The following is a 12,489-nucleotide window of genomic DNA, read 5'->3' as shown; positions in this document are numbered from 1 at the left end:
AAAACACAGCAAGCGCAATTACTTTGATCAACAGCGTGTGCAGTTCTGATGCCTACACGAACCAGCGTAGTGAAAGCTTTCACGCCGCAGCAAACGATGTGACGTGCACTCGATCAGCACCTTTCCGGCTTCAGTTAAACAGTGAATCCCGGCCTGGCCTGATCCAATGTTTCTCATCGTACCTCCTAAGGGGAGTGGGTTAGTGAATGACAGTTCCATACTGTTGCTTGCTTAACTCAGCGCACGTGGAACGCCAAGTTTGCGCTACGGCTCACGCAGGCCAAACAGTGGTATACCATTTTCCGGGCAGCCATTTTGGATTTCATCGCGCCACCTGTATGGCCATGGGCATACAATCGCTTTCGGGGCGCGAGCTTAAGGCACCCGGCTGTGAAAAGCAATATGTAAACTCGAGAATTTTACGCCCTGCATATTCCTGCGCTTTATGGATGTGTTTTCCGCCTACACGGAAAACTGAAGAGAAACTTGCGGAGCGAAATTCGATTCCGTACCCTCTCACTTCCCTGGCCTGTTGTCGGCTTCTCGGTGCCTGAGACTGCACTGGGGGTGGCATTTGGTCAGGAGCTTGCAAGCCTCTAGTGTCGGTTGTGTGCGTCACGCCCCGGGCGCGGTGACCTTACGACAATTGATGCGATTAAGCGCACGACAAATGGCTTCCGGGAAACTGTACTGAAAAGGTTTATCTGCAGCTATGCTGACAGCCAGATATATTACGTATAGAATACAGAAAAATAAAATAAAAAGCTGCAGTGAACGGTCTGCTGCGCTGAACGAAATATGTGGCTGTATGTGTCTTTAAAGGCGTAATGTGTGACTGCTTAGGTGTATACTCATGCACAGTACTGTACGTCGACACTATAGTTTATGCTGCTGTTTTGCCGCTAATAATTCCACCGCATCTTGACCCATCGAACCTTACAGTTCACCCCCTCCAAGCGTTGGCAAAAAAAAAAAATATCCACAAGAAACCACCAGCAAAAAGTTGCCTCGATGTAGCCGTTCAAGGCATACCTTTCTTAATGGGGTATAGAAGCACAGAACGTTTGCGTTTCAGTGTTTTACCCCAGACGTAATGATGAAAATAAACCGAGAAAACCATATCGCAACGTGACTTTCCGCAAACACCCGATTAAGGGCAGTACTTCCTTTTAGCGATTTTGGCTGAGTGCGGCCTATTCAAGATAGCGACATTTTTTTTTTTTTTCAATTGCGTCTTCCAAATATATTCCAGGGAGACTATATTACTAACAGTATACAGTCTGACGCTGTAGGACGCAATAGTTTGAGGTATACTTTTAAGTTTCTCCGTGGTCGCCGCTGCTGGAGCGCGGTTCCCCACCACCATCGTAGAGGAAGTCAGTTTCATGCATTCAAAATTACTGCTACTTTAAAAGTTTTAACATTATCCGGGGACAACGCATGTCCCGCATTAAAAATTAATGAGCAGAAGAGCTGCAGTAATGTTCTCCAGTCCAGTCGCCGTCACTTCGTGGTCGTCCACTGCCATTCACTCCGAATACAGGCGCCTGAATGGATCATTAGCAGAAATCGGTACGTCAGCTTCTCCGGAAGGCTTCTTTTCCAACCAAAAGGTCTCATTGCCAGGCGACACTCGCATTCTTTGTGGAAATGAAAAGAGTCAAGCTCTACCTTCTGAGTTAACTCAGCAATGTCGCCAGTTTACTTCAAAATGGCCCCGAGAGGGCCGTCGAAAGTACAATGGTACAATATAAAAAGGGGGGTCGCAGTCAACCTTTTGTTCCTGTGCCGGCAGTAGTGAGCTACCTCATACTAAACTTTCTCAAACTTTTTTGCTGAACAACACCGTCGCCCCCCCCCCTCTTAGCCAAAACAAGGAACAGCCCAAAGCACTGTGACAAAGGACGGTCTCCCTCCTTTTCCTGCCTAGACTGCTTTAGGCAGAGTGCGACCATCCGGAGTTTTCATTCGCTTGAAGACTATGAGTGTGCCGTCTGGGTTCGAGACATTTTTGTTGGAAAACAAGCCTTGCAGAGAAGATGACTTACAGGTTTCCGAAAATGGAAATGACACACAGCTGCATAGTGGTCCATGCTGTAAGAAGATTATAATGGCAGCGGCAGGCAGCTGTCGTCATCTGACAGCTCCCCAGGGGGCGTGTCGCGCAATGAACACGCGTGAAACGCAGTTGCCTTTTGCCTTTTTTTTTTTTCAGATTATTGGTCCGAAGTTAGAGAGAGCGACCGATACTTTCTTGGTATTTGCCAATCTACGGCCACTGCGTCACGTCACATTCAACCTGCTGCAGCATTAGTCGGATGCAACTTAAGTCTGCAGTGAAGCTCCGCCCACATTCAGCCTCCCCGCACGGGATTCATCCTCGGCGAAAAAGTAGTCTGCTGCTTAAACGTTTCCTGTTTTCTAAACACAAAGCTTATCACAAGAAAAAAATTATGAGCTCTAGAAATTTGATACGTGGATTGTTTGATATAGTCAAAGATTAAAAAGCCGACTTCGTTTACTGTTGCGATTGGCCAGCGGAGAGTAATACAGGACGCCGCGGACCGCTGCCCAGTGTTAGCAACTGCTGTTTTAAGTTGTATCCTATTATAATGATCACATTGGCTCTGAAATCTCCGACGCGAGAAGTTCGTATGCTTGCATCTCCAGCACGTGTCTGCAAGCAGTCGTCAGGTTCTACGCCACCGTTTTTTGACAGACAGATCCAGTGACGTCAAGATTTTTGTTGACTTGGAATTACAGTTCTCTCAATGCCGATTTTCGTGCAGATGGAAATACCGAAGCTGCATTCCGGCCAATGTTCAAAATCATATTAAATGGCGTTCTACTTAATGCTTGCGACAGAAACTTGCTCTGTGGGGTGTAGGATAAGGGTCACTTTTTTTTTTTTTGATCGAGAACTTTTCGTGTCTATACCGCTTTACTATGGAAACTGTAAAACTAGACTACAGCTAGACTAAACTTTCACCTGGATTTAACTGTGAAAAATTAAACTATAGGTTTATGTTTAACGGAGGACTCAGCTGGACTTATGGATAGGAACAGACAACATAGATGCGCAGATGGTTAACATTTCTTGTTTCAGCCGTGTCTGTTCTGTTACTTTCCACAAGTTGAGCTGACTCCGTTGTCAAAGTTTCATGCATCACAGGAAAAAAGATATTAACCTTTGTGTTAGTGCATTTCAAATTCGCGCACTCCTAATAAAAACATTATACAAAGCAGCTAAGTATCTATTTTGCGCTGCAGACTCAGAGGTACTGAACCAATGAGCAAGGCGCTGCACGCACGCACAAGCACAAAGAAGATGAACACAAGCAAACAGCATGGGCAGAAGCAGCACGACACATGCACTGAGGGAAGTGGAAGGGCGCAGGCTGACCGCGGAGGGTGAAGGGGGGGTCTGATGGTGCGCGTCCAAGTGTCAGTGAAATGCGTGTAGCGGATGGATGCCACGGCTTCGAACGTGGCAAGTCCCGATTAACTGGCCGCGATCGCCGGCGATGGATTGGCCGTACACAGAGAGATGCGCTCAGAGCGGGCCTTCGACGCTCTCGTCCTGTCACGCCCGACGCCAGATGTCAGGGCTTGTTACACTTCCCTCCCCCTCGCTCCACAGACCGCGCCCAGTGCTCGTGCTCCGCTGCATGTCTCCATTTCTCTTGGCCCGTCTCCCTCTGCCGCGGTCCGTGTGGGCCTTTCTCGCGCGCTCGCTGACGTGGCCCAATTTCGCCTCTCAGCCGTCGCGAAGGGGGCGAAGATCGAAGAGTCTCCGCTCCTGACAGACGCGAGGTCGGCGTTGCGTCACCGGCCCGTCATTTCCTCGCGTGCGGAGCGAGCACCCGGCTCGCTCGTTCAAGTGCGTCGTCAGTGATGATAAGAGCGGCCGATGTCGCTATGCAGGAATAAGAAAAAGAGGAAGTGGAACAAGCCAATTCCCAGTCGCTATAATCCTCTAAACGGTTCCGTGTCGAGACATGCGCTCTCGGGGTACCCCCATACGTCGTTGCGCGTCGGTGGGAGGAGAGTGGGTCTATCGGGCAGCGAAAACAGTTATAGAAATAAGCGCTCACGGGAAATATGACTTGGCTTGAGCTTTGCTCCATCCTTTGATTGATTTAAAATGTAGGTAATCGTGGTATGTGGATAGAATGATTCTCTTCAGTGAGATCTTCGTTCTTCGCTCGCTGCATAAACCATATCTGGGCTGCCATCGTCGGCGTATCGAGGCTTTTGGGACAGCTAACTACAGGAAATATGACGTAACTGGATGAATTTTGGTTACTGTAACGCTGTCCTGTTCGGCAGGATTTTAATTGGCCTAAAATACAGAAAAAGAAGGAAACCAACAATGAGGGTGATGCTGCTACAATGACTGCCAGTGAGGAGAACGCTGGCATTCGTGTTTCATAATGAGCTATATCTTCCTTATACACACTCACTGCTTCCATGAGCTCTATAAACCTAACTCGACTAATGCCATCTACCCATGATGGCGTTAGTCAGGAGGGGTTGTCAAATTCATGTAAATAATAGTTACGTTTGGTGAACATAATGGCTCCCACTTTTGAAAGGCCTCTTGGCGAATGCAGGTATCGTAAGTATAGAAATGCCGGCGTTAAAGGGAGACTGAAGCACTTTTTCTGAAAATCGGGCTGGCAGCGGCATCCTATAGTTTTTCATGCTGTATACTGGAATATCGCATCCAAATAGGGCAAAAACAAGCGCGAATTGCCTTTTTTAGCCGAAATATGCGGCCTGCGCCGCGGGGCACGCCGCGCGGCGCGCCGCCGCCCGTGATTGGTCAAGAGAGGTCGTGACGTCACTTTGAGGACTGGAGAAGCTGCCGATGCGGATCCGGCGCTGCGTTGAGGGCAGATCGCAGCTTTCCGTGTCGTTGTAAAAACGAATACGGCGAGTATTTTTTTTTACTGACCACCGAAGAAAAGGATACTACAGTTTGCTCATTCCACGTATCGCCTGAAACCAAAAAAGACACAAGCAAAAAATTCTATGCCTAGCACAAGCATACGCCAGCGTCAAAGACGCGATGCAGACCATGCGTAAAAGGTGCCAGCACAACCTCGGCTCGTATTCTCGGAAAGGAAGGGGTGCGAACAATACTCAAGTCAATTACCACCACCGGACGCCTCCCGGCTCGCCCGGAAGAGCGTCATCCTAAAGAAAAGGCCCAAAACACTGTGTACAAAAAATCCTGTTCTCAGTACCCGGCGTTGCAGGTTGGGGCAAGAAAGTATTTCAAGGAAACGATGAAGGAGCACAAAGTTGGTGTCAAAATTAGCGAAGCGCAGTGGCCAAGCACTGCGAGGCATGTGACCACAAGATAGTGACGCAATCATGGTGCGCTGGAAACCAAGCCAAATACGCGCACAAATACGCTTCACTCCTGGCGCGTTCAGCAGATGCCAGAAAATATTAATCGCTGCCTCGGAAACGTTCGCCCTTCCTAGATTTGCAGTTTAGGTTCAGTGAAGTAGTGGCCAACTATATGTGTGTTTAAAAGCCAAGCTAGCTGCAACTCGCCCGCTGCCACAACTTGATGAAGAAACCGAGTAAGGTTGCGGTGTTTTTTTGCAAGAACTCGGTTGGCATTCATTTCTCTCATAAATTTGCATCCGAAATCAACGTCGAACGCTTTCATTTTAATTGCTTAGCTAGGATTAAACGAGATGCCGCATATGAAGAGCTTCGATGCTTGCTTGCTTTGCTTTATTGTGCTTTGCTCTGCTTGCTTGCTTGCTTGCTTGCTTGCTTGCTTGCTTGCTTGCTTGCTTGCTTGCTTGCTTGCTTGCTTGCTTGCTTGCTTGCTTGCTTGGACACGTCGAACCGAGTATAAAATGACTAACCGAGCCTTGCTGAGCACGTCTCAGGTGGTCTGGCCGCACCTAAGCTGAGGAGAGCGACACATGCTTAAGCCTCTATAAGGTTTCTTCAGGGGCTAAGTGAGCATGTTTCTACTTTTAAAAGAGGCGCTTCTTCGGAATGGTGACACGCCTCTTATGCGCGAGGAAATCAATGGAACTGTGTCATGGTTCAGCCGCGGCTTTTCGACAGAAATCTCCAGAGATCACACTAGGACAAGCTCTGCCTGTAGCCGCTCTTACGAAAGTGTTTCGAGCAGAGTAAGCTTGCTTTAGTCGGCTTGAATTCTTCGTCACAGCAGCGAGCGGTTGCGCTGCGAGCTTGTGATCTTGCGGAAAACAGCGGAAGACGACACAGTCGTGGCCGTAGTTGTTCGTGGACACGAACACAGAGTAGTATTCTCAAGGTCGGCTGACACGCTTTGTACGTCACAACGCACGCAGTACGAGGAACAACGCATGCAGCACGAGAAACAACGCGCGTTGAAAGCGCGCTCGGGTGCGCCGAAGCATCCCCGGCTCCTCAACATGACGTCACGCTGGCCGACATGGACGAGGTTTCCCTCTCCGCTGTTCCCCTCTCCTGCGCTCGCGCGGGGCGCGGGAAATTTAAACATCGCATTTTTAATTGGTGATTGCGCCACTGTTTTAGCCAAAATCGAAAAAATAATTTCACAGACGTGATCAGCAATGACAGCACTTCAAAACCCTAGAAGGTTAGCTGATTCGAAAACCGCCTCAGTATCCCTTTAAACGCCTTCTGCAGGGAGCTTGGGATTTGTCGTGAAGCGGGGAGCATCTTTGGCCGCAGAAGACAAGAAGGACTGATTTGCATCTCAACGAAGACTCCGACAGCGCAATTTTCTGGACTAATGGATTTCTAATGTTGCACTTCTATGCCGTCGACTATGAGGAGCATTCTAGCGTATACATATGGGGCCCTCCGTTTCCGGGTAAAATCCGATTGCACCCGATCCTTGCACACCCTGCTGAGTTCTTGAAAATCTGGTTAAACTCGATTTCTACCCAAAGAAGTAGTTTGTCAGTGTACAAAAGCTCGAGGTACCGCACGGAAGCTATAGCATACCTTGTGGCATTTCCAGGTAGCTGATGACTTTAATCCTCTTTTAAAGGTTTTTATCAGCCGCATGGTTTAATCTGTGAATAACTTCGAAAAGTAGGTCTTAGAAGCGAGAAGCCAAAGCACAGGCACAGTAGGAATGCTTATTGGCATTGCTGTATCAAGCTAGCGATATCCTATGCTAACGATATCTTGATCCAAGGCTGTTGAGCATTTCAAACGGCCGCTCTGATGTTGAATGATTTCACATTGTACAAAGGCAGGCAGGTTTAGCAAATACGCGTGATTCACATGAGGGTGATAATGCAAGCGACGACGAAAGACGTTTAATAACGCTCGTACAAAAAAAAGATAAATATTTTGCGTGGAGGGCACTTTCTTTGTGCAAGCTAGACTATTTTATGTTCCGAACAGCAACGTGCACAAATGGACGCTTATTTTTTATACAAAATAATAAACCTAAAAGCTAAATTGTGGAGATCTCGGTTGAATATAAGTCGCTTTTTACCCGAATTTTAAATAAAACAATAGCGCCAGATTCCCACTCCTGGAGCCCTATTATATAGTGCTCCGGACAGACTGAAATCTAGGCACCCGACCATTCATGCATTTCGCCTGCATCGAAATGAGGTCGCCGCGGGTAGTAATCGAACATGCGACCTTGCGTGCGGCATCACAGTGCCGTATTTGTTGAGCCACCACGGCAGTTCTTTCAGCGAATACAAGCATTCACTGCCGCGGCCACCGTAAAGCACTGACGCAAACGAACGGTTGCGTAACGGCTGCTTGCAGTTGGGGTCACGGGGCGCATATTATGCTGTTCGTTCTTCTCATTGTTTTTTCTCCATCTTTATGTTGTTTTAGTAGCGGGCGTCAATTGCATACTTACTGTCGTGGGCGGGAATGAAGACGTTGACCACTCTGCCATTGTTTGCATTATGGACCATCGTATATTACATAACAACACGCTGATAATAAATGCAATGAATATGCCTGAACGTCGGGCTACGTCACGCCCGAATGTCTCATAGAGGCGGCTTAAATTGTCTGTTGTAGGTTGTGCTATATAATTAACGTTAAGTCGTTGGAACATGACTCAAGGAATTCGTTGCCAATCGACTCGGCCGCGTGCGCTTTCATCTGTTATATAGCCTCCTGGTTTGTTGCGTTCGTTCAGAGCGACTGGCAAAATTTGGCTGCCGTCGGAGATTCCAATTCTCATAGAGCGCTTCATGTTGTACGAAGACCTCAAATGGTTTCCTTCGCATGCAGTCCTATGGTGGATGCAATTTGCCATTATTCGATTGACTCCCCACAAGCTCTATAGCCGGGGTTGTTCGCATGAGAACGCTTAAAACGACGAAACGCAATCACACTATGCAGACTGAGTGCATTTTGTATGGAACGGGTACTCCAGGGCGCCTGGTGAGTGTTCGCCACGCGTGGTAGAAATAAATTCATAACTGTGTGACGGTGCTTCCGTGTCCGGTAATGCTGCCATTGAGAGGCGCATGTAGGCTTCACGCGGTCACAGGGCACAGATGTATGCGAGAGGGCAGCAGTAGTAGTAGTAGTACAAGACCTTTATTCGGCCGTAATTTACAGGCTGAGCACGTCGACCGCCTGGGCGACCAGAAGTCGCTGTTCTTCCTCCCCTTCAGCGCCAAGCCAGTCGAGCCAGGTGGTGGTGGATAAAGAAGGTGGGGGGTAGGAACCCGACTGCTGAGCAGCCGGGCAATAGAAGAGGCAATGGGCCAGGTCCGCATAGATACTGGGGCAGTTGGGACAGGAAGGGTCCGATCGATAGCGATAGAGAAAGAGGCGAGACGGGGTGATAACTGCATTCATTGTGGTTTAGAACTTGGTCACAAGTACTGGCTGCAGGCCGCGTGGAAATTCAGGGAAATGGCTGACACTCCGGCCGTGCAAAGAGAAATGCAGCAGGTCAGAGCAGGTGCCTTGTTTTGCGTGCAGATGCGCAACTTTGAGGGCATTTACTTTTTTCCAACCCTGAACAATCGCCTCGCACTACACATTGTAGTTGACGAGCATTAATTCGTAAAATGCGGCCGACCCTTCCAGTGATGTCTACACGCTACGCGCACTCGACGGCCAGTCGGTAAGTTTTAAGCCTCACTTAGAACGGAGTACTTCAGGGTCAAACAAATATTTTAGTTTTTCACTGTTTAGCTGCTGCCACCTAACGAAAATTAACTCGGTGTGACGCAAGATCGGATGAGAGAAGAAGTACCATAGCCTCTGCTCATATCTGGAAGTATGGTGCGACATGCATGCAGAATTGCAACGCCGTCAGTCACTTCCATCATGGTTAGGCTTACAGCTTATACTGAAAGCCCCTCGTAGTTTTTGTTTTGGAGGATCAAATGTTCACTGCGTGTTTTACTGTGGATTGCCAAACGCACCCTCATTTCGGAGAGGTTGTACTATTTCATGACATAAAGCGACTGACATTGCCCAATCTATCAAGAAGGGGTTGTTGTAGGAGAATTCCGGGCACGACCAACGCCTTCACGAAAAGCACTGAAAGACGGTATGCACTTTTCAGAGTCTCAAGTTCTGCTTGTGACTTCATTACGGCATCTACGTTTGGAAAACCGGTTGCTCTCAGCGTAAGATATCTGCACCCCGTAGCCTTAGGATTACTACTCGAGAGTGACGAGAATGTGGAAATGCAGGTGCAAGGTCTAATCGCTCAAGGCCAGATTGCAATGAGATGTAAACATCAAGAGTGTCTTGCTTTTTGCCTTCAAATGAACTTTGAAAATAGACTGCCGTGCATAGAACCGTTCTTAACCTACATAACGCATCCTCGAAACGCAATCCAAAACTCGGCTGCGGAATTACAAACCTTACGCACGACTAGATGTGTTTACGCTTTTTTTTTTCGCTTTCGAACACTATCGATATGCTCGCGGGCTTGTGCGTCTAATTGCTAGCAGCTTGCAGGTTGTACAACAACCAACAGAAATAAACCGGGTTTTATCCCGACGTTCCTTTACCGTCAGCTCTGGGTTTGTTTCCTTCTTCCTCGTCGTTTTTTTGCGTGAAGAAATAACTTGCTGCCTTCAGCGTGTTGCTGCTTCCGTTCTTTGAGCAAATCCCTCAACCCTAACGGTACACCGTGTTTCACGATTTAAGCGCCAGCACGCATGACGCACCTAGGGCAAGCCGTTCTTACTTCTCTTTTTTGTCTCGCCCAGGATGCGGGCAGGGAGAGAAAAAAAGGCGACCCTCTTCCATTTGACGTGGATTCGCTTAGCTCGTGGACCTCCGCTCCTCTGCTCAATAATTCACCCTCTCGAGGTGAGGCTGGGGAAGCAGTTATGGTTGGATATTTGCCGGCCGGTTCGGCAGTTGTGTGCAGCGCTGGTGAAACAAAGCGCGAGGTTAACACCCTGTTACGGTCCTTTTAACGCTGCGTACGACACACATTTGCGCCGTCACGCACTCGCTTAGAACTTCCATTCCGCGTGCGCGCGTTCAGCGGCGGGCCGACGACATGAAGCGGAGGCACGCGCACCGATTCACACAAACGTCCGGCATGGCGGCGCTCCATACAGTGGCGATTTTCGTGCATCTCGTTGCGAATCTATACGCGTTACCTATCCACAGAGGAAATATCGACGTATCCAGAAAAAGAATGATTACTGCTCTTTATTTGCACTCGGTCCTTGCACTGTTGCGCTTTGCTACTGTCGGTTTGCGTTAAGCAGTCAACGCTGCCGCAGTGCTCCGCGCGCCCGTCGCAGACTCCAGCCACGCTGAACGCAACTAGGCGCAACGCTCCTCTTCTAGGAGAAATGGGAGGAAGACCGGCGGAGGCGCGTATGCTCCTTCGCGCGTATGTGCGTGCTCATGCAGCCGGGGCGTAATGGGTTGTCTTCTCGATTCGCCACGAGTCGCCGCGTGTGGATATTTATGCCACGCGGTGAGCGCTATAGAAGCACGCCGACTACGGAAGCTTGCTTCATTTTTTTCCCTTTTTATTATTTCCGTGAGGCTTAACCAGACGTCCGGCGACCCCTAAACGGAAACTGTAACGTGATGGACGAGACGTCAAAGGTCACCGCTCTATTAGTCTTTGTTGTGAGCGCTATAACAAAACGGGGCTGAGGATAAAGTTACCATCTTCCGGCGCAGTGCAATGGCTAGGAGCCCCGGGTTATCTTTTTTACGGGTGGGGTAGCTGTCGGGTTTGATTGCGCTTTTGGGCTGCTTAGACACGGAGCTGGGTACTTACATGCCAGCGCGCAAAACACACGCGCGACTTCGTTCTGCAGAGTAGCTGCGGCGACGCAGATTTTGCAGTTCCAGGTTTGATTTTGAGCCAGCGCTGCCGTTTTTAGACCGGTGAGACGCGCACACGCTCGCGCGAGCTCCCTGCGCTACGATTTTGAATGGACTTGCCATTCTCAGCCAAAGAAAAGAGCCCCTGTATTCGCCAAATCGCGTGCGGGGTGGTGAAAAACTAGGCGCCTTCTTTGACATCGACCCCTTCTCCCTTCGCAAACTCCCACACCGCTCGTGTTTTTTTTTTTTTTTTTCCCAGTTTTTGTACTCATATAGAGAGTTAGTCAATGCCTGGTGCAGTGCACCAAGTTCTACCGTTTCTTTCCTGGATACGTTCCTGCACTTCTTGGCGGTTTTCTGGTCCATAGAAGGCAAAGAGAATAAATTGCAGCGCTGCGTACCCCGTGCATTGACGATGGACAGGTTTCAGCTGTACAACGTCACATTTACTTTTGGATCGCGCGCACTCTCATATTGTGGTGTTAATATGCTGGCATGTGGTACACTCGATAATTTCACTCTCGAGTCTGGACTGTACTTGTGTGCGAGATAGGGGGTGATGATTTCCCCTTGGGTACCCAGAGTCGCGCATACGCAGGATCGCGGTATTTTAAGGATTATGATCCAGCGGCGACGCGGAAAAGTCGCGCACATACCGAGAGAAGCAGAGGTGGTTGCCGAAGCCTACAAAGTGGGCGTGTAGTTGCAAGTAGAATGCATTTCGTTCCACGTGGGGCGCGGAAGTGACTGCACAAGGAGACGAAACGGATCATTATTTCTCCTCAGTAATGCGAACGAAGAAAACATTTTTTTCTAAGTTCAACCCGCACTTTACGACCCTTCTTCTACGCGGCTATCGCAAGAAGTTGGTTTGATCTGAGTTAGAGTTGTATTGAATTTTATGGCGAGAAATCGACTAAGGCTATGATGCGCCAAACACGGGGTTAGAGTACATGGGTTGTAATGGGATGCGTTCATTGTAAAATATTGTAATATATTTTTTCTTACTTCTTCAAGTTCTTTTACACGAAATTAAAATGTGCAGAGAGGCTTGTGCACATATTTTGCAGAGAGGCTTGTCTTGTTTGGTCAATAAGAAGCTCTGTGTAAGGTGTGTCAGTTCACTGAATCAAGCACCTTGCATTGTGCATAGCACCCACATATCCCATCACGCTACGCATCCCTTTCAGATAA

The sequence above is a fragment of the Amblyomma mixtum genome, chromosome 3, assembly GCF_055824585.1.
Source record: "Amblyomma mixtum isolate Tamu chromosome 3, ASM5582458v1, whole genome shotgun sequence".
NCBI lineage: Eukaryota > Metazoa > Arthropoda > Arachnida > Ixodida > Ixodidae > Amblyomma > Amblyomma mixtum.
This window is presented reverse-complemented; position numbering follows the sequence as displayed.